This window comes from Populus nigra, chromosome 8, assembly GCF_951802175.1.
Source record: "Populus nigra chromosome 8, ddPopNigr1.1, whole genome shotgun sequence".
Taxonomy (NCBI): Eukaryota; Viridiplantae; Streptophyta; class Magnoliopsida; order Malpighiales; family Salicaceae; genus Populus; species Populus nigra.
Genome location: NC_084859.1, coordinates 3,120,682 through 3,144,170, shown reverse-complemented (window position 1 = coordinate 3,144,170; position 23,489 = coordinate 3,120,682). Strand labels below are relative to the sequence as shown.

Below are 23,489 nucleotides of genomic sequence, written 5' to 3'. Positions count from 1 at the left end.
GGATGCAATATCATTTTTATCTAGCCTTGGGAATGAGGCTGGAAGTGGCAGGACAACGTGGCACTGCTGTTTCGTTTCCACCGCTATGGCAGTGGCAGTCACGGTGGGAAAGAAGAAAATTTAGGGAAGATGAAGATGAAGTTTTTATGTGGCTTTTGGTCATTTACAATGAAAAAATGAGGGGAAACGGTTTATGGTGGAGCTGCTGTGGCTGGTGTATTTGGGTCTAAAAGAAACTACCTCTGTGGGGAGTGTTGGCTGCCACTGGTATTGCTGTTGGCCAGGAGGAAGAAATGGAAAAGCTTGGTTTGCTCCTGGCATGGTGTCGACAGTGATGATAGGGAAGAAGACTGTGAGAGAGATATATTTTTATTTGTGTGTTTTATGTTTTTGACAATAATGGACTGAGGGATGATTTTTGGTGGTGAAAAATAGGTTTATGATGGTAATGAAGATAGCTTGGAATGGGAGGAGACGAAGGGTCAGGTGCTTTTGTGTGAGTGGCGGCTGGGTTAGTAATTTTTAGTGGCTCCCCTATTTTTAGGTTAATTTTTTATGGCCTCCTCTCTTTGCCAGAATTTTTTAATATTTATAGGTAATTTTTTTATTTTTTTTAATTGCTTGGTTCTCAATAAATTTAAATTCACTTTAGTTCTTTATTTTCTTTCTTTATGACTTTGATCTTTTTTTATTTTATTTTTCTTTTTGTTTTCCTATTTATTTTTATATTTTGATTTTTTTTTAAATAGCAGTGTCAACGCTAACTCGATGAAAAAAATTAATCAAAAATATTAAAATAAACATGTTAATAGTTGAACGCATTAAAATAAGTTTTTGAATTTTAAATTCTTTTGAAAAGACATTGAAAATTACAGAAAATGCATCAAAAATATATTTTTAAAGTTTTTCACTTTTTTGTTTTTGCTATATTTAGATTTAAAAAAAAATTATTTTGAAAAGAGGATTAAAATTAAGTTACCACAATTACTATATTTTTACAACACTTATGGTATAAAGGCTTGTAAAGAATTTTAGAAAGTAAGTTTATATATATATATATATATATATATATATATATATATATATATATATATGAAAGCCTTCCGAGGTTAGAAGAGAAATCCACTAAGGGGTTTTGATATTAATAAATCATGAGGTGGTTATTTTTGTAGATATTTCAATCTCAATTATTTTGAGAATAAGGGTTTTCTCTTTGTTTTAAAAAATAGTGTTATTGGGGCCGGGGACTACCTGTTGTGTGAAGAATATATAGGATTCTTCATGAAAAGTTTGTTTTCGGGTGACTTGCTCGAGATTTGCGATTAGATGACCTACTTGTTGTGCGACAAATATCTAGGGTTTAATTGGAGAGTCATTTCCGGTTGCCAAACAAGTGGGTTCGTAGTGTGGGTTGGAACTATTAACTTGAGAGTCAATGGGGTATTTATCAGTTTCCGGTAGTGTCAGTGTTAGAACTACTGCTTTAGCTGAAGACTGTGTGGTAGCTAAAATGGCAAAGCTTGTGGAAGAAGCTCAAAACAGCAAGTCTAAAACTCAAAGATTCATAGACAAATCTGCTCAGTACTATACTCCAGGTTAGGCATAGTACTGCAGTCCAATTACTCATCCAGTTTTATAGGCTTTCACTGAAGTAGAGTATCGAGAACGAGTATTTGGACAGCCCTTCACATCATTCGTTTACAATGAATCGTCAGCTCCATTGCTAGACAATCCTACCTTTCATTTTGTGGGAAAGTATTCATTTTAGTGCACTGTTCAAATTTGCAGCGGTGATATTCCTGACGGCTGGCGTAGCAGTGATTCCACGAGTTCTTAACCGTGATCACTGGTTTTACTTAGCACTGGTTGTTTTAGTCAGCGCATGTCCATGTGCTCTTATATATCCTGTCTACACCACTTGCAACTTTTTGTGCACTTACAAGGGCAGCAACAGCTGGTCTTCTGATCAAAGGAGGGTACTATTGTTGATGGTGAATTTGTTGTCACGGATTTCCAACATCTCTGCGATGATATCAGCTTATACACATTGCTTTATTGGTAAAGACTAGGTCTATAATTCTTCAATTATGGCGAACTTTACTCTTCACTGGCAAGTAATATTGTTTATGCAGTTTTCTCAGGGTATCAAGCATCGAGAGTAAATCAAGTCATCCAATGGCAGCTGCGCTAGTCGACTATGGAAGGTGGCATTCAATAGAACCAAAGCCTAAGGATGCAGGGAATTTCAAAATTTTCCTGGAGAAGGAAAAATTGAATTGAAATATATATATATATTGTGTAGTAAGATAGTCTGTTTTGTGAAACGTAAAGGCTTAGCCTTTGTTCATTGAATCAGAGGTTATATATACAGCAGAGACAATGCTGCAGAGTTTCAACCAAATACAACAATTAGAGTTCTATACTATAACAACCTTATCACTTGTATAAGTCCTATATATTCTTCAGGTGATTAGTTAGTGTTTGTTTCAGACTTTGACACTTGCTTACATGCCCCCTCAAGATAGACAGGGTCAATTAGTCCAATCTTGTCTTTAAGAACCTAGAACTGTGAGCGGGGAAGGGATTTCATCAGCGCATCAGCTAGCTGATCGTTTGAAGAGACATGGGACACTCGTAGAGCACCGGATTGAACCCTTTGTCGAATGAAGCGAAAATCAATAGCAACGTGTTTCATTCTTGAGTGAAACATAGGATTAGAACTCAGCTGGGTGGCACCAATATTGTCACAATAAATAACTGGAGTATGACTCACTGGAAAGTGTAGTTCGGATAGTAAAGAGCAGACCCAGCTGATTTCAGTTGCTGTGTCTGCAACTGCTCTATATTCAGCTTCAGTGGATGAGCGTGCTATGGTTTGCTGCTTTTTGGAGGACCAGGAGATGGGATTCCGACCAAGATTGATTACATAGGCGCTGGTGAAGGACAAATCTTCCTTGTTTCCCCCCCCAGTCTGCATGAGAAAAGGCATGGACTAAACAGGGAGAATGACGATGAAGAAGCAGACAGTGGTGGACAGTTCCAAGTAAATAACGAAGGAGGCGTTTCACCAATTTCCAGTGGACATCGGTGGGCTGGTGCATGAATTGAGAGAGTTTGTTTACAGCGAAACAAACATCAGGCCGAGTGAGAGAGAGATACTGAAGGCTGCCTAATGTTGCACGGTAGTGTGTAGGATCAACCAGAGGAGCACCCATGTCTAAGCTCAGTTTACAGCCAGGAGGCAGAGGAGTAGACGTAGGTTTTGCATAGGCCATATTGGTTCGGTGGAGAAGATCCATAATGTACCGTTGCTGGGAGAGAAGCATACCACCAGCTGGATGAGGTTGGACTTCAACCCCCAGAAAATATGTCAGAGGACCCAGGTCTTTTAAGGAGAACCGAGCTGCTAAACAGTGAATGAATTTATTAACTGCATTTTCATTATCTCGTGTAACAATGATGTCGTCCACATAAACCAGCAAATAAATGAGGTGAGAGTTCTGATGGAAGATGAAAAGAGATGTATCAGCCAAGGAGTTAGAAAAACCTGAAGTATGCAGAAAGTTGCGTAGTTCATGATACCACGCATGAGGTGCCTGCTTCAAGCCATAGATGGCTTTTCTAAGTTTACAGACAAACTCAGGTTTGTCCGGATTATGAAACCCTGGAGGTTGGGCCATGTAGACATCTTCAGCCAGGGTGCCTTGAAGAAATGCATTGTTAATGTCAAGTTGGCGAAGTTTCCATCCTTTGCTGATAGCAATGCTGAGAACCAGACGAACTGTCGTAGGTTTCACCACGGGACTGAATGTCTCATGATAGTCCAGGCCAGGGCGCTGATGAAACCCTTTGGCCAAGAGTCTGGCTTTGTAATGAGCCACTGTGCCATTTGAGTTGCGTTTGATCCTGAAAATCCACTTACAGCCAACCAAGTTAGAAGCACAAACAGGTGGGACTAAAGTCCAAGTTCCATTCCGTAATAGAGCATTAAACTCCTCATGCATGGCAGATCGCCAATTTGGATCTTTGGTGGCCTGTGCAAAGGTAGTTGGTTCTTTGAGGTGAGTGTTGAGTGTGGTAGTGAATGTGAGTTTTTGAATAGGTTTGTGGATGTTGTTTTTGGAACGGGTTGTCATAGGGTGGCAAGGGAGAGGTTATGACGGTGTGGGTATTGATGGTGCTGGAGTTGGGGTGGCCGGGTTAGGGATAGGAGGGGTGGAAGAAGGCAGGGAAGAGGTTGGAGTGAGAGTTCGCACATTAGGTGTAGCCGCAGAAGGGTGTGTAGAAGACGTAGAGGTGGACGGTGGGATGATGATAGCTGGTGGAATCCACATGTCAACTGCAATTGATTGGCTTTGTGACTCCTGTTTATGTAAAGAATGATATGGAAAAATATGCTTGATGAAAGACACATGTCTAGACACAATGATTTTAGAGGACTCGGGTTCAAAACATAAATAAGCACTTTGGGTTAGAGAATATCCGAGGAAAATGCATGGTTTGGATCAGGGGTCTAATTTACGAGCAGTCTACGGGCGAAGCCAAGGATAACATAAACATCCAAAACTACGAAGTTTTTCATAATTCGGGGAATGTTGAAAAATAACTGCATAAGGTGAAAGATTTTGTAATGTAGTAGTAGGCATGCGATTAATGAGATAGACCGCTGTAGCAAAAGTGTAAGACCAAAAAATACGTGGTAAAGATGCATGAGTTAAAAGTGGGAGGCCTGTGTCCACAATATGTCTATGACGGCATTCAGCAAAGCCATTGTGTTCAGGAGTGTGTGTGGGGGGGGCTTGTCAGATGAGATATTCCATGCATAGCAAAGAATTCTGTTAAGGCAATATATTCACCCCCATTATCAGAATATAGAGTCACAATTTTCTCTTTGAAATAATTTTCCACGATTGCTTTAAAGCGAATGAAGGTGTTTTTGACGTTAGATTTTTTCTTTAGCGGATAAAACCATATGTATTTAGTGAAGTGATCCACAAAAATAACATAGTACTTAAAACCATCAACATACAAAAGAGGTGAGGTCCATACATCAGAGAATATTATTTCAAGAGGTTTATGAGAATTCAAAGTGGAGACAGAAAAAGGTAGCTTGTGACTCTTATTACATTGACACGCATTGCAGACAAAATATGTGGAAACTGAAGACGAATTTAAATTATGCACAGTCAAAATTGTTTTTAAAACAGAAAGAGCTGGATGACCTAATCTAAAATGCCAATTTATAGGAGCGAGGCTTAGACTTGAAAAAGCATGAGGGGTGACAATGCACGACCATTCGTACACACCTTCTTTGGTTTTACCCTTTGCGCGAATTTCCCCCGTCAACAAATCCTTCACAAGAAAACACCAGGGTAAGAATTCAACAGAGACATTATTATTAACGCAAAATTGATATATTGAGAGTAAATTGCGTTTAATATCAGGCATACATAATATATTAGTAGGTTTAAAGGAGTGAGTGGATGATTGAAGTTCAGAGGAGCCCAAGTGTGTAATTCTTAAACTTTTATCGTCCCCTATCATAACATCATCTGTGCCAGTGTAGGGCAAGTGATGAGCCAAGTTTTGGAGATCTGTCGTGATGTGATGGGAAGCCCCACTGTCTAGGAGCCATGGAGAAGGACTTGGGGAAGTAGTCTCTATAAGATTAGCCTGTGGTTGCCACGAAGAGGGGCTGGAAGTTTTGTTGTTGAGGGGAACAAGACGGAATGAGGGACACTTTTTCGCTGTGTGACCTTGAATGCCACATATTTGACAATACCCCAGATATGGCCTTGGTTGAAATCGGTTGTTGGTGGTGGTGTTATGAGTGGCCACAGCCTGTCCTGTGTAGCGGTGTTGTTGGTTAGCAGAGGAGCGCCAATTTCCACCCGAGGTGTTGGATGTGGATCGACCAGCGTTGGTGAAGGGATACCTGCCACTGGTGCGATTGGAGAGATGCGCAGTGGGGGGGGGGAATTAACAGCCTTGGTAGTTGTCTGGAGTGAGGCTTCAAACATCAATAGTTTTTCATGAAGTTCATCAAAGCTAATGGCTTTCTCCCTGGCTTGCACCGCTCTTACCAATTCTTTGTAGTCATCTCCTAGTTCTTCTAGGATTTTGTCCGTCAGATCTTCATTGTCTACAGGTGCCCCTAGGACTGCAAGTTCATCAGCTCTAGCCTTGACTGATTGCAGGAAGTCTGTAATGTTGAGTGTGCCTTTGGTCAGCGATTTTAGATTGGCTTTTACCTGTTTGATGCGACCCCGTGACGGAGTGGCATATGTGGCTGCAAGGATATTCCATGCTTCGCGAGCTGTTGTGGCTCGAGCAATAAATGGAATAATTGTTGGTGTAATGGATCCTATGATTGCGTTCAGAATTAGCTGGTCCTGACGTATCCAGGTGTGATACTCTTGATTTAAGGTTTGAGTGGTGGTATTGTCTGTGGTGGTGGTAAGATATTGTGAGGGGCAAGGCTTGGTGCCGTCTATGTAGCCTTGCAGGTCATAGCCAATGAAGAGTGTCTGAAACTGAAGTCGCCATGACAGCTAGTTGGTGCTGTTGAGTTTCAGTGGAGCTTGAGCTGTAACATTAATTGTTACGAGGGTGGTGGTGTTTGAGGAATCACTCATGGTGATTAAATAGGAACTATACGGAGAGAAGAAAATTCGGTGCAACAGCTCCGATAGCATGTAGTAAGATAGTCTATTTTGTGAAACGTAAAGGCTTAGCCTTTGTTCATTGAATCAGAAGTTATATATACAGCAGAGACAATGCTGCAGAGTTTCAACCAAATACAACAATTAGAGTTCTATACTATAACAAACTTATCACTTGTATAAGTCCTATTCTTCAGGTAATTAGTTAGTGTTTGTTTCAGACTTTGACACTTGCTTACATATTGGTAACAGAAAGATTGCTAACAGAGCTTCCGGAACAGGTAAAAAGCCTTTATATCCTATTAAGGCACCGTTTGGGAACGCGGCTGCAGCCGCGTTCCCAAAAAATTTGAAAATTTTTTGTTTTTTGCTAAAATTTAATATGGTTTGTACGTTTTGGATCGTTTTGATGTACTGATATCAAAAATAATTTTTAAAAAATAAAAAAACATCGTTGGCATGTATTTTGGCACGAAAAGTTATTTGAAAAGCACCCGCAACCACACTGCCAAACACGCTCTAAGAATAAACACTTTTCAAACACGTATGAATACAACATCTATGGAATAACTTTGGTTTTGAAAGTTTTTGGCAGTTTTATAAAATAACCATGATTCCTCTCTATTTGTAATCCCATATGTAAATCAATCGGTTCCTTTAAACTAACGATATATCATGTGTTATAATTCAATTTTTTATTTTTTTTAAAATAAATGAAAAATAATAATAATTTAAGAATTGGATCAAAATAACACAAATTAAGAATTTGAGGACCAATAAAGATGAGATTATAAATTTAGAAGCTAATTTGATAAACAATTGAAAGAATTGATAAGTTTGGAGACTTAAATAAACTTTAAATTAGTTTAATTAGTGAAATTTAGGGTTTAATGGAGAAATAACAAAGTTTAGGGCTGATTTGAGTCAATATTATAAGAAATTAAAGTTTAATAATCAAAGTAAATAGGTGGTGATATCATAGGGAAGTTAATTGATTTTTCTAGAAATAATTTTAAAAGAATTAAAAATAAAATAACGAATTAAAAACTAAATTAATTATATTGAAAACCAAGAACAGTTTTATAAATGACACGAAAGCTAATCCAGAGGCAAAATTAAAATAGCCATTTCAGGTGAAAACAGTGCCGTCTCAAAACTAACTATTCATCTCCTTCATCCCACCGATTCAGAGGAAACGGCAGCAGATCATGGTCACATCTCTATCCAGTATCTCTCACCCACGATGTGACACTAACAGTCTAGTAATGGGTATCCTTTTTTTTTTTATCAAGCATGACTGAACCGTGCTAATCTCCACACTATCCTGGGAGAGATGAAGGGGCATTCTCTTGCCCTATAAAGACCGCAACACACAGAGACGAAGAGGCAGGGGGGAAGAAAAACAGAGACATAGAGAAGACAGAGAGACTTGTGACCTTCCTCCAGCAAAAGGGAACTTCAACTTCCCCTCACCGTAGGTTGTTGATCCAACCAACAAATACAAACCCAGAGAAACCAGGAAAAATAGAGAAAAGGCACAAAGAAGAGGAGAACCACAAACAGATAATACAAAAAAACACAGACGAAAAATGAACAAACACAGATAAAACAGAGAGAGGCCAAGAGGAACAAGAACAGAGAGAGACAGAGGGAACAAGAGAAATAAAAAAAAAAAGAAGAGAAAACAAGCAGAGAAAAGCAAGAACAGAGGGGAAGTGAACGAAAAACAGAAGTAGAGGGGAAGAAAGTAACATTGGTTAGCCAGCCCTCCATCACTATCGTCTTCGTCTTTAAGTAGCAGCTCCAGGTAAGTCTTTCTTTCAATTCTTAATAATAATTGTAATAATAATAACAAACATGGATTGTGGATCATAAGGAACAGCAAACGAAAGGCCTTCTGTCATATATATATATATATATATATATATTAACAAAAAAACTAAAACATGTTGCGAAAATACTGTTCATTTAAACTCATGTAACTGTGGATTCAAGCAGTGTTTCTCACGATAGTTAAGTCGTGTTTTCAATTTCAATTTCTCTTCTTTTCTAACTTTTCGCTGGTTGTAGCGTGGACTTACAAGCAAAGATGTTTTCTCTTCTTTTCAAGTCTAGAAACACGTATGGATAAACACCATAATTTTTCACCCTTTTCCCTTCCCCTCAAGGCAGAACAATTTTTGCATTTCTTTCTTCTCTTTTCTTATTATTATAAGTTGTTTTTTTTCCATGTATCTACTTATTTTGTTTGCGGTTCACAAAGTTTTTAAGAGATGAGTTTTTGATTTTTGTCTGCTTTTTTTATTTTCATTTGTTCATGTTGATGGGTTTTTCGATTCTTTGTGTAGGTTTTTTGCATCTACACACTCTTTCATGTTTTATCTTTCCATACTCTTCTTTTTTTTTTGCGTGGTTTCGGTTGTTTATTCGTTTCTTACTTGGAGATACTGATTTGTTTCCCTTTTTACTCTGTTACAGGTTGCTTTGACCTTCGAAACCATTGATTCACCTAGCCTTGAGTGGGGATCCAGGTTACGAAACCAAGGTGGTTGTGAGGATATGTCTTGTTGATGGTATTGACATGTTCCTAGCATTGTTGGTGGTGGATGGTTCTTGCATGATAGATTAATTGTATGGGAATTCATTGGAACCCTTGTGATGTTCAGGTAATCAATTTTAAGTGGTTTTCAAAACTTTTGGAAGAGGTTTTTATTTCAAAATGTCCCCCTTTGCTATAGACAAATGATTTTGAGGCTAATTATTATTAGATTTTTAATTTATTAAGAGGTTGGTTTCTAGAAGTGTTTTTCAATTTCTGGCTTTGGGAAAGTCAGTGATTAGGTGGGTAATTGGACGAGTCCGCGAGTTTAGGTTAGTTAGTTTGAATTGTTATGAGTTGTTTACGAAAGTTAATGCTAATTTAAAATATAGAACTTTGGAAGAAATTCTGAGCTTTTTATTAGGACTTGATATGTTAGAAATGCTTAGAAATTGGATAAATCACTAGCTGTTGTTTATGAAATTTGCTGGTGCTCTATGTGAAAAAAAATAGCCAGATTTGTCTCCATTCCATTATAGTGTTCAATGTGTTTGCTTTGTCCATCTTCATGCCAGATTTCAATGTTTAATTCAAAAATCATATGAAGTTGGTCATGGTCATATTCACTGTACATAGAACAATTTCTGATTTGATTGTGATGGTTGGTGATGTTCCAGCATATATCTTTAGGAAATAGTTTGAGAACTTATAAAATTAGATTGGGTTCAAAGTTGTTATAACATAGACAGCATTTTAAGTTACAGTTGGTGGGGAAAAGAGATTGATTATGATCTGTATTGCACCTAAGAAAATGTCAGGAACTGCTGTTCCTACAATGAATAACAGAAACTGCAATGTTCTAGGCTAGCAGATTTCTTTCTTCTTAAATTTTGCCTTTAGTGCTTCACTCTATTGGATCAGTTGGTCACCTCTAATAACTTGCTGCATTGGGATACCAAACTTGCTGAAATGACATAAACCATGCTTTCAAACTCTGCTTTGATTTTTTCCAGTGGAGATGATTGCAAACAAAATCTGTGATTCATGGTGTACTAGGTTATCCAATCCTTTTTTTCCTTTCTAATAGTCATATTATGAAATGTGCAATTAAGTGCACAATGCTTTATGCAACATTTCACAGCTAAGATTTGATGTTTCTATATATGCAATCCATTATATTTACCACATGTTCAACCTATTTTTCTAATTTTGCAATCTATAGGTGTTGAAACCCGGCTGGAATCATTATTGACACTACATCAGCAAGTTTGTCCTTTCCTCGCACCGTCTTTCTTTCTCTTCTTCTTATTCTTGGCATAGGATTCGGTTCCTATAGATAAAGAGCATACATGAAACATGCCTTTGGTACAAATACTAACAGATATGTATAAAGTCATGTTAGTCCCCTGATGACGACATGTTTTGAACTAAATTTTCATTTTGTTAGTTTTAAATGATACTTTAATTGTTTGCTACTTTGAATAGTCAGATTACATTTTTTTTCCTTGCTCGGTTAATAGCTATCAATGCATTCATAAAGGCTAATTATTGTGCTTTTTTTTTCTAATCCGTTTATTCTAAACATCTATTCCTGAGATGTTTGTGTTGTCAGCTTCATCTACAAATATGAATTATGATCATCAACAAAGTTATCAGCTCATTCGAACCCAGCACCCCTAATATTTTACCACTATAAATTATTGTTTATTATTCGTTTTTTCGACAGATTTTCCCTTGTGACTCATCCGATCAATTAAAAACATCTCCCTTACGTTCACATCTATACATCATGATATATTTCTCATATTCTCTTGGTTAAAGCTCTACCCATATATATATATAAAACACACACACACACACACACACACATATATATATATATATATATATATATATGTGTGTGTGTGTGTGTGTTTTATATTAGAGGACCTTCTGACTTCTGGTATAATTTCTCTAATAGGAGGGTTGGCTATTACTCATAGAACTTCAAAATAAAATTTTCCATTGTTATTAAGTTTTTTCACCTTTTATCGGTATACAACAATTGTAAAAAAAAAACAAAGAATAAACAATGAAAAAAACAGTTTAATTATTCTTATCATGACACGATACAATCAATGACCCATGTTATTCAGGCATGTCCTTCTCTCATTGCATTTTATGCAAATATTATTTTATTTGTTGAAAATAAATATTCTTGGATACCGCAGCAGAGCATGGGCATGATAACTAGTATATATATATAACAATATGTAAGAAATGGTTACGGTGGCAAATCTAGAAGGTGACAGTGGCTGTGGCAGTAACAGTGGCTGTGGCAGTCAAGGTACTATGATGGGGGATCGTGAGGTAGCATGTTGATGGCAGTGCAGCGCCGCACCATGTGGGATTCTGTAGGCCTAAAATGATCTACAGGCTCCATGCAATAATTGCGACAACGATTGAGCATAATCTACAAGGATAAAATTGCAAGTTTTGCGCCCATGATGGGGATTATTGGTGAAGCATATCAAATAATAAGCAAATTATCAGTATCCTATAATCTAGAATAAATCGGTCATTTCTGCTTATAAAAGCATGTTACGCCTCGGCTGGTAGTAGTAGCTTAACTCTCTCTACATAGTGCATGTCTGCATAGCTTTATTCTTCAACCCTGAGTCAGTGTCATAGAATATCAACATATTTCTGTACAAGTAGACTCATAAAGAGCATATTCTTTCTTTCCCTAGCAAATTAGAATGGCAACAGGAAGAATTGTAATCTAGATTGATTCAAAATCAAGAGTCAAAGATGTTAATTACCTCAATGTCTAGGATTCAAAGCTTTCCAGAATCCACACACCAATTCAAAGATCTAACAAACCATCTTCATTTGCATCCATATATACTTCCAATAGCTCTTTCCACTCAATAAACGAATTTCATACAAAACTTTAACTATAGCAATCTGAAAATGGAAATATATAATGTTAAGCATGAAAAATGTTTACCAAGACTTCACTACAAGATAAAAAAAAATAATGGCAACTGAGAAAGCTCCACAAGAACCGGCAAGATGACACAGTACCTGAAACACTAGATTTTGGTACTTCTTTCAGATTATGAAGAATTTATGCAGGTACGTAGATTCTTCAAATTGATCCAGGTAAAAAACCAAGGTTTGGATTGAAAAATAAAGCACTAATAATGGAAAGTACTTTATTATGAATGAAATAAGTACTTGTCAAAACACCCATACATGATCCAAGGACAGAGGATCGAACGGAAACAATCTACAAATCCTTAATTGAACAACGAACAAAAAACAGATCAAGCTTTGATGGGCCCAGCACCATCCAATGTGTCTACTTGTGAATAATAAATTTAAGTAACTTGACATTCTTGATGCAAAGAGATCAAACCCTCCAAACTTCATGTCAGAGGCATTGCTATCCCAAATTACAGCTGCAAATATAAAGGAAAGCTCAGTAGTTGAAGAGATGGTGCATTGTTTCATAGCAATTGTTGCCATGAAAATATTCATGAATAGAAACAGTAGAACATACAGAATAATCTCTGAAAGTGAAGTTGCTATACCAATTACTTAGCTGAAGAAATTCTCATTTAACTTGGTTTAAAAATGTGGCAGCATTATATCAAAAATATTTTACACCATTATATCAAAAACATACTTAATAGTCACATTTTATATATATATATATATATATATATATATAATCTCTTTATACTTTTAATCTGGATATCTTTTAGGAAAAAATGCATGATGGCAACTCAATTGTTTCTAGAGATGGAGCTATCAAAAGAAGGGATGATTCTGTAAAGACGAGGGTGTTGGAGGCAATGTGGTGTCTCTAAAACCCCTGGCTGTAGCTGGATTGACATTGGAGATCGTGTTCATGAATTTCATGCTGGTGACAACTTACATCATTATTCGGTGAATATATACCAATTACTGAATGAGGAGATGAAGAGAGAAGGTTACATTCCAAATATCGGTTGCATACGGAGCTGGAAAAGCTGAAAACTTGGTTTAAAAAATATTGTTTAAAAAAATATATTGAGATATTTTTTATTTATTTTTGACATCTGAGTTTTTATATCATAACATCAAAATAATACAAAAATATAAAAAAAAATATTAATTGAAAGTAAAGAAAAAAATTTAAAATTTTTTTAATTTTTTTAAAAGCATTTTTGTAAAGTAAAAACAAATATGTTTTAATAAGAAAATTCTACATAATCTGAAATAAAAAAAAATTTTCATTACCAAACTTTTGTACAATATAAAAAACATCACATCAATTTATTTTTCATTTACAATATAAAAAAATCAATAACAGAAAAGAAAAGAAATTTAAAAAGGAAAAAAAATAAAATTAAAAATATCTTAAAAGGAAAAACATTAAAGGGAAAGAAATTTATTGCTGGTGTATTGGATGCATTTTAGCTATGCGCCATTCATGGTGCTACTATAAAAAATACTTTATTTGAAGATGGTGATGGTGCAAAAACATTCTTTTAACCTAACTCAAGCATTTTTACATTTGATAAAAAAAAATTTTATTAACCCGCTACAAAGTGTGGGCCCATATGCTAGTATACTTTATATATTTTTTTTGTGTTTTCAAATTGTTTTAATGTGCTGATATCAAAATAATTTTTTTAAATAAAAAATATTATTTTGATATATTTTTATTTAAAAATCACTTTAAAAAGCTATCACTACCATACTTCCAAACATATCTTTAGCCTCGCAGTTGAACCAGTTTTTTATAAAAAAAAATTAATTAATTTTTTTTATAATTTTAAACTGTTTTAATATACTGATATCAAAAATAATTTTTTAAAAATAAAAAATATATTATTATAATATATTTTATAACAAAAGGCATTTTAAAAAACAATTTTGCTAAACTTACAAAAAGGTTCTTATTGTCTATAGACCATTTCAATGTTCGAACTTAACGTAGGCCATGTGAAAACATGGCTGCGACATGTAATTGTTTTTTTTTTTTTCTTTTTAGTTTTTATAACAAGATACTTATATCCATGAGTGAATAAATAACCAAATAAGTTTAAAAAATCAACATAAAATTAATTGAAAAAACCAGCCAATATAAAATTGAAAAATCCGATTAGAAAGTTTTAAAAGATCTTAAATTGATTGAGATTTAAAAGATTAAAAAAAAAATAAACCGAATGTAACCAAACAATTGATTTTTTAAAATAAAAAACTAAAAAAACCTCAAAAAAATCTTGTCCATTACATCATAGTCTATCTGAAAAGATCAACTAAAAAACCCACTGATGAAATTGGGTTTTTTAATAAAATAAATAAATTGAATTAAACCGTAACATTTAATTTGAACGGGCCATTCAAATTGGTTCGATTTATTTATTTATTATGAAAATTGATGTGGTTGGATTTTTCGTTTTTTCTTTCAAAACCAAACCGAACCAATCATTCTCACCCACAAACGACTTTAATGGGTGGACCCTTTGTGGCGCTATTCTACCATGAGGATTGAATCATTGTAATAGCGGAATGGCTCACAACCGAGGGACCGTTTGGATCATGATATTATTCTGAGAGTTATAAAGTCTAGCTAGGGAAACCCCCGCTGGACGGCAACCTAAACTGAGTTACTTGATCATGAGATGCTGTCCTTAATCTAAACACTATCCAGAAGCAAAGATATTGGCCGGAAACTCTTTAATTATATTGAAAGGAAAAATTGTATTTGGAAAACGAGAAATGTGCATCGAAGGATTCAACAAAAGTAGAAGGATTTTCTAACTCAAAGCTTAAGAAAACTCGTTACATTAAATGAATACATGCCAAAGGAGATAAGAATAAAAACTCCCTAGTAATATATACTGAGATCAGGTACCCATGATACATAGCACGAAATTCTAAAATACCAAGTTCACAATCGCTACAGAACCAAATTTCTTCCCCACTAGATTGAGCTCTCTCGTAGGGATCAGAAGGCAACAAAGGAGCTGAAAGTTAGAGATTCCTTTTGAGTACACACAGATGAAGAATCACAGAGGAAGGATGGCATTCTTCTTCAGGGAAAACTGAGAGAAGAGGAGACCCAGAACCGGGGAGAAGAAAAAGCCACGAAGGGCAGGGGCTGCTCTGCTTTCTTCTCCCTACAGATCGGGCTCCACCGACCACCAAACCAACCAGCCACCCTCACCTTCATCTTGGACCCAACACTGCCGCCAGCCACTTGTAAAGGAGAAGAAGAAAGTGAGATCAAAGGAAAAAAGCAGATCAGATCCTCTCGCTGCAGATCTGAAGAGATCTTTCATCGCCCAAGTAAGCCAAAAGTAAACAGTAAGCCAAAAGTGAGGGAAAGTAAGCAGCTCACACAGCAACATCGACGATCTTAACAGGAGGACAGAGAATAGGACAGAGAACTGCAGCCAGATCATCAAGAGACAGCCGATCTCTCCCCTTTCCTCCACCGGAGCTATTGCTTGGATGCAGAGCGGAGCTCATGCATAGTACTGACCATGAAGAATGAAACCGGGCTGCAGCACACAAAGCAAATGGTGAAGACCGGTTAGCTCTGGCCGGACGATGTCTTCTCCCTCCTCGTTTCCTCAAGATGCATAAAGGTCTCCATCGGTGACACAGCTGACACAGGAAAGGCAGCAAGGAGGAGATCTATCCGAACCCCTCATTTTTCACATTACCAGCGACAGCCAGATATTCCAGCACTGTTCCGAGTTTTTTTGAAGCTGCTGTAGCCACATCTGTCTATCATCCTCTTCCCTGCAACGATGCTCCCATCCAAAACACTTCCCCTTTTGTCTATCATCCCCTCCCCTGCAACCCAGGTTTTAGCAACTTCTTTCAAACCTCCCTCTTACAATCCAACCCCACAAACACCTGTCCATGTCCCTCTTAAACATACACAACACCCCTCTCTTCATCCTGCCACCATGAACTTTCTGCAACCTACGTGTTACACAAACAACAGTCAAAACAACAAACACTTACCTAACACAACTCCTACTCCCTCTGTTCTTACTAAGTTTTATTTTGAACGTTTCCCATCTTGGATTGATTACCAAGATCTCAAAAAAGCTTTTTCAAAAATTAGTCTGGTCACCAATCTCTTTGTTTCTAGGAAAAAAACAAAAACAGGGAGACGGTTTGGTTTTGTAACTTTCTTCTCCCATTTAGAAGAAACAGAACTTTGTGACAGATTGAATCTTGTATGGTTTGACTCTTTCAAAATTCGTGCAAACTTAGCAAGATTCCAAACACCTACAGATTCCAGGGAAAAGACAACCCTCACCACAAAGCCAGAAACCAAAATCTCGCCCAAACTAGCCCTCAGAGACAACAGGACCTTTGTTGAAGCTCTTTTAGTCCAACAACCATCAAAGAAGACTGTGGTGTATGAGTCTACACAGGATGACAAGGAATGGCTATTGAGAAGTTTAGTCGGTTCTATAGCCACAGAAGTGGACTATGCACAACTGGAGCATATGGTTTTGAAAACTGTTAAGAAGGCAATTGGATTTCGCTTCCTGGGAGCAAGCCAAGCAGTTATCACCTTTACAGACAAAGAGACCATGGAGAAAGAATTAATAAACAGTTGCTCTGCTTTGGCAAACTACTTCTCTAGTATCAAACCATGGAAGAGGGAAGTAAAAGCAGTAGACAGATTTGTTTGGGTGTCTATTCTAGGACTTCCTCTGATTGGATGGAACCGCAGATGTATTGAATTCATGGTAGAAGATGTAGGCAAGATGATTGGGTACGACATTACAAGTGTGAGACAAGGTTCACTTATGGGAGTCAAGGTACTTCTGAGCACAACCTCTTTCACGACTTTAAACAAGCAGCTTTCACTGATTCTAGACGGAGAGGAATTTGATATATCAGTCATGGAAATGAAGCCAAGTTTTAGCCCCCTGCTTACCACAATTAAATACTCAATGGATACATCAGGCACTGAAGAATCAGATGAAGAGACATGCAGTAAATTTATACCTCCAGAAGAGTTTTTGCCGGCCAGTATAAATGAACCAGAAGCTGATTGGACCTCACCAGTGCAACAGGACAAGGACATGCAAAATGACCCCTCTCTCATTCTCTGCACAAGGTACACTGAATTACCCAGCAACCTAGACCAATCTGACACAACATACAAAACCTTCTGCCTTTTTCCTGAAACTAAGGAAACACACAAGCTACAGACAAAAAACCAGCAAATGCACACCGCCTTTTATCAATCTTTCTCTATAGAGCCATGTTATGACACCATTAAGGAAAATATACAAGTGGCAGAAACCAACTACAACAACCCAGATGACTCAGCAGTACCCTTTTCAAGAGTGGGCCTCGATAAAAAACAAACACAAAATAAAGCCTCTTCAACCCAGGTTATAAGGCCTACCCCAAAACTAAAGAGACACATGATACTAGCCCAAAATCAGAGCCAGAATGCACAACAACAATCTTTCTCTGCATTCATACATGACCTGGCGGAACCACAAGAAATAGCAGAAATGGAGTTGGAAGGAAAAATAAAAGATACGAAGCTTAGAAGATCCAGAGGGCTTGCACCTAAATCTTCATTCAGCAAAAGGAAGAATGTGATGAAAGTTAGATCATTTGCAACTGATATTTCTGATGGAGCACCCAACCTTCTTGCAATGAAGGTAACCAGCACCCACAATAACACACCTCTACAAGACACCATATCATCCCCTGTTATCGAGTCATCCAGCGTTGGAAAGAACCATAACTACGCCTCCATGGATGATGAAACCATTGGCAAGCATCTCCATCTACCACCCCTATTGAACCCTCAAAGCAGCCCACAAACCTCTGCAGACGCGACCAATGAAAACGCAAGCAGGAATAGCCATAAAATAAGAAAATTGAAGTTGCTGCAAGCCAATGGTAGTGTTGCTAACACTATGGAGGATTGTGATTCTTCAGACTCCTTAAACTCAGGAATCCAACAAGGAAATATTCGGTTTCAAATCACCTGTATGAAGCATCCAGACAATGGGTTTGACAGTGAAAAGGAGACTCAACAAATGATACAAGATGCCGAGGCTCTAGGTTTGGGAAACCCGCAAGAACTAAAAGGGTACGAAGAAGGAATAATGAGAAATATTGACAGAGAAGTAGAGGAGTGGACATCAGTTAATAAGTTGTAAGTTTTCTACCCCGCTAAGTCTAGTCTGCCTTGGTTTTTGTTCTCGTTATGAATATCTTTGCCTGGAATAGCTGTGGTTTAGGTATGGCACACAAACGAAATTCCATCCGGAATAGGCTTATAAAAAATAATGTTGGTATCTGCTTCCTTTTAGAAACCAAAAAAAATAATTGTTGTGATTCCTTCATTAGAAATTTGTGGAATATTGCAACTGTCAAATGGACTTCTCTAGAATCTGTAGGGAAATCAGGAGGGATTATAGCAATGTGGGATAACTCTGTTTTTGAAGTTAACTCTATAGAATTTGGGGGGCAGTGGATCAGCCTATGTGGGACGCATATTCCCTCTTCTTTTAATTGTGTGATAGTTGGTGTCTACGCTGCATCTTTAGTGAAAGAACGTGCTGATCTATGGGAAGAAATCACCACTCTTAAGTTTGCTTTTGAACTACCACTGGTGGTGATAGGTGATTTCAACGAAACTCTACTCCCTAATGAGAGAAGTAGTGGTAACCTCAATCTATCAGGTTCAACTTCATTCCGCAGATTCATATCCGACTGTGAACTGGTTGAATACAATATGCAGGGGCACCGGTTCACTTGGTTTAGGGGCGGGTCTATGAGTCGTATTGACAGAGCTTTTGCTTCCCCGGAATTTCAGTTGCAGTTCCCGTCTCTATCTCTTTGCCGCTACCCTAGAGGGATGTCAGATCATTGTCAGTTGCTCCTCCAAAGTCCTGAGGTAGACTGGGGGTGGAAGCCGTTTCGTTTCATAAACTGCTGGTTGTCGCACCCTTCTTTCTTAACAGATTTCGAGGCCCTCTGGTCTGATAGCTGTAAGGAGTTTCCAGGTGAGTATAGTCTGATTAAGAAGCTGGGGATCATGGGAAAAAAGCTGAGACAATGGAATAAATCCACTTTCGGGGATCAGAATCTAAAACTTGCAGACATCCAGAACTCCATTACAATACTTGAAAACAAAAGCGAAGTGTGTCCCTTGTCTGAGACCGAAAAATCAAAGCTCCAGGGGTTGAACTTTGATTTTTGGGAGGTTAACAGAAGGGTTGAAGATATCTGGAGACAAAAATCTCGTCAAAACTGGTGTAAAATGGGGGATAAGAACACTCGTTTTTTTCACATATCAGCAAGTCTAAGGAAAGGCCGCAACTACATTAGTAAGATTGATCATAATGGTAGTCACCTAATCTCCCCAAATGATATAAAAGAAGGCGCTGTCAACTTCTTCTCATCCTTGTTTCGGAAACCAACGTGTAAAAGAATTGAAATGGGAGGCTCGGGGTTCTCCAAAATTTCAGAAGCAAAGTCTATTTGGCTAGAAAGACCACCTTCAATGGAAGAAGTTAAGCAAGCTGTGTGGGACTGTGATGGTTCTAAAGCCCCTGGCCCCGATGGTTTCACCTTCTCCTTCTATAAAAAGGTATGGAATATCATCAGCTCAGAGGTTTTTATGTTGGTTAAAAGTTTTTTCAGAACCGGTAAACTTCCAAAAGGTATCAGCTCTTCTTTTGTAACTCTGATTCCAAAATCAAAGGGGCCGAGCAGATTCTCACACTTTCGTCCGATAAGCTTGATTCACGGGTTATATAAAATAGTGGCAAAACTATTGTCCACTAGGCTTAGAAGTGTCTTGACAGATGTAATCAGTGTTAACCAGTCTGCATTCATTGCTGGGCGTCAGATTTTAGATGGTTTCATGATAGCAAATGAGGTTGTCCATGGTGTGCGCAACAAGAAGGAGCATGGCCTCTTACTGAAGGTAGATTTCCATAAAGCCTTTGACTCAATTTTGTGGGAACATATTGACACAAGCATGGGATACATGGGTTTTGGCCCACACTGGAGGAAGTTGATCTTTGAATGCTTATCCACTTCTAAATTAGCCATCTTGATAAACGGTTCACCCAGCAGAGAATTTAGTCTGGAGAGGGGTCTCAGGCAAGGGGACCCTCTCTCTCCTTTCCTATTTGACATCGCAGTTCAGGGATTGACAGTTTTATTCAATAGGGCATCAGCTTCAGGTTATTTCAAAGGCTTAGAGACTGCTCCAGGACATTACATAACTCATTTGCAACATGCCGATGACTCTTTGATTTTCTTGCCAAATGATTTTCCCTCTCTTCTACATGCTAAGAGGATACTTCGTTGGTTTGAGATCATTTCCGGATTGAAAGTTAATTTCTATAAAAGCTCTCTAATAGGAATTAACTTGGACAACGACTACACCTCTAGCTTGGCGAAGTCAGTTTTCTGTCGTATTGATACTTTTCCGGTTAGGTACCTTGGACTACCTCTTGGAGCCAATCCCAGCAGACTCTCTACTTGGAAACTAGTGTTGTCCACTATCAGAGCAAAGCTAAGCACATGGAAAGGGAATTTTTTGAGCATGGCGGGAAGGTTATGTCTAATTAAATCAGTCTTAAGCTCTCTTCCTTTGTTCTACATGTCAGTTTTTGCTATGCCAAAGGGTATTATTAAAGTCATCTCTTCTCTAACCCGGTCTTTTCTCTGGAAAGGAACCTCATCATCTCATGGCATTTTTAAGGTGGCCTGGCACAAGGTAATAAAGAGTAAATCTTCTGGTGGTCTCGGGCTAGGATCCATCCACAACAAAAATTTGGCTCTGCTATTTAAATCGCTTTGGAATCTGGATAATGGAGTGGTAGGAGGCTGGCAAGAACACATTCTTCTAAAATACCGACCTCAATTTATTAACGGTATCCCTGAGTTTACAGGTTCTTTATCTCCAACTTGGCATGGCATTGTTTCGGCGATCTTCTCAACACAAAACAGAGCCAATCTTTTACATGCAAATGTCGGGTTCAAGGTGGGTGATGGGAGGAACATCCGGTTTTGGACTGACTCTTGGCTTGGCTCTATAACCACTCTCCAAGTCTTATTCCCCAGACTGTATAACCTCTCCCTACAGCAAAAATCCAGCCTTGCAGATATATGTGATTTGACGGATACATCTTTCAACCTATCCTGGAGAAGACCACTCCGGCCTCGTGAAAACTGCATGAGGGAGAGCTTGATTGCAGAGGTGCAGCGTGGTCTCATTTTCTCAGATGGTGCAGACCGCAAGTTATGGAAATTTCACAGCTCTGGCATGTACTCAGCTAAATCAGGTTGCACTCTTTTTGATAGTCTATCGGCAACTGAAAATAATCTCTCCCCTTCTCTGTTATGGAATAGTTATGCCCCTCCAAAAGTAGATGTGTTCATATGGCTTCTTGTTCATGGCAGTTTGAGTACACGGAGTTTTTTAGCTGAGAGGAGAATCATTAAATATGAGGAATCTCACTGCCCATTCTGCTGCAAGGAAATTGAGACAATTAATCATCTCTTCCATTGGTGTACTATAACATGGTCTCTTTGGGGTCGTTTCTTGAACTGGTTTGGGTGTTCAGGTTGTCTACACAAAGACCCATATCAAAATCTACAGGAATGGTCCGGTTTGATTAATGGAAATTTTCAGCGACGTGCTATTAACCTCCTCTGCAAAGGTTTGTACTGGTCAATTTGGATAGCGCGCAATCGCCTAATCTTCGAATCAAAGGCTCCGGATTGGGATATGATTTTTGATCTCACCTTTCACCGTTTGGCTTTCTGGTTGAAGTCTTCAGTTAGAAATTTCAGCTACACAGGCTCAGATCTTTTCAGAAATCCAGAATGTATTATGAACTGGACTAATTAATTAGGTCCCTCGTCGCTTTGGTCTTCTCTTCTCTTTTATATTCCCATTGTATTTATGTTTCATTCAGTTCCACCTACTTGATGGGGCTGTTTAATATATAATTCACTCGTTTACTATCAAAAAAAAAAATTAAAATAAAAACTCCTACTGAGCCTGTCATGATAGAAAATATATTTGTTGCTTACTATCACGTTGATGAAGTGAAAACTTATATTAAGCCTGTCATAACTAACTCTTTAAACTTGTTTCACGGTTTATGCACTACAAAGATATCCTTTAACAATGAAGACATGTTGCTTTGATCAAAATTCTATAATCAACCTTTTTTATTAAAGGATATGTTGATGAAAAGATGATGAATCGTATCTTGGTGGATGATGGTTTGGCTATCAATATACTACATTTTAAGACTATGAAAGAGCTCATGATTCTTATTTATTTTTATATAAAAAAAGGTTTCATGTCATATACCTAGTTTATTGGAGATTCCAAGATCCAAGTTCAAAAAGGCAACCAAATCATGTGTCAATTTAATAATAGTCATCTTACCCATTCATTTTATGTCGATAATTTGTATACCATTGCAATAGCTAATTTGCAATTGAAAGGGCAATATATATATATATATATATATATATATATATATATATATATATATATATATATATAAAGTATTGACATAATTGTTAATATTGTAAGATAATTGATTTAAAATGAGATTATCTTTATTGACCAATGAAAGTTAAATGATAATATCATGGATTCACTAATAAAATGCTTAACAATAGAGCAAGTTGATAATCATTGAAGGGAAAGAGATTAAGACACAGTTCAATGAATTGTCATGATAGCGACCCAACCTAGTTTACTGGAGATCCTAGGATCTAGGTTCAAAGAAACAACCAAATCATGTGTCAATTTAATAATAGTCCTCTTACCCATTCATATGATATAAAGTGCTATCTGCAATGAAAATAAGATAAACTAAGCTTTTAATGACTTTTATAGCTTGAGAAATTCAAGTGAGGTATTACATGATACTCTTAATAAGAATCACCTATATGAATGTTAAACGAGACATTTCTATGAGAATTGAAAATGCAAATTCTTTAACACTATCTAAAATCAAGACGTATTCAAGGCCAAAATGAACACAACCGTGAGAACCAAAATTGTAAGAAAATGAACTGTGTAATCTCTATTATCTGGTTTCGCACAAAATACTAAACAACTCAAGACATCATGTTTGCTGGTTAGCCGAGTAAATCTAATAGTTTTAATTATGAAATGTTCAAGGCCAAAAGCTATCTTGTTCGATGCAACGACTTTTTGCTCCTACTTTATATTTTATTCTGATCAAACAATTTTTATCATGTGGGGGGAT

The 23,489-nt window shown here is 37.3% G+C and overlaps 2 long non-coding RNA genes and 1 pseudogene across 2 annotated transcripts in view; 2 read left to right on the top strand and 1 right to left on the bottom strand.

Annotated features, from left to right (window-relative positions):
• Nucleotides 1–23,489, bottom strand: part of LOC133700785 (uncharacterized) — a 93,386-nt gene that overhangs the window by 38,689 nt on the left and 31,208 nt on the right. The gene's annotated exons all lie outside the window — the stretch shown is intronic.
• On the top strand, nt 33–2,478 carry LOC133701470 (putative inactive cadmium/zinc-transporting ATPase HMA3; annotated as a pseudogene).
• On the top strand, nt 7,812–10,613 carry LOC133700431 (uncharacterized). Its single transcript, XR_009843395.1, has 3 exons — nt 7,812–8,469; nt 9,141–9,328; nt 10,424–10,613. It is a non-coding gene; the product is annotated as an uncharacterized LOC133700431 (long non-coding RNA).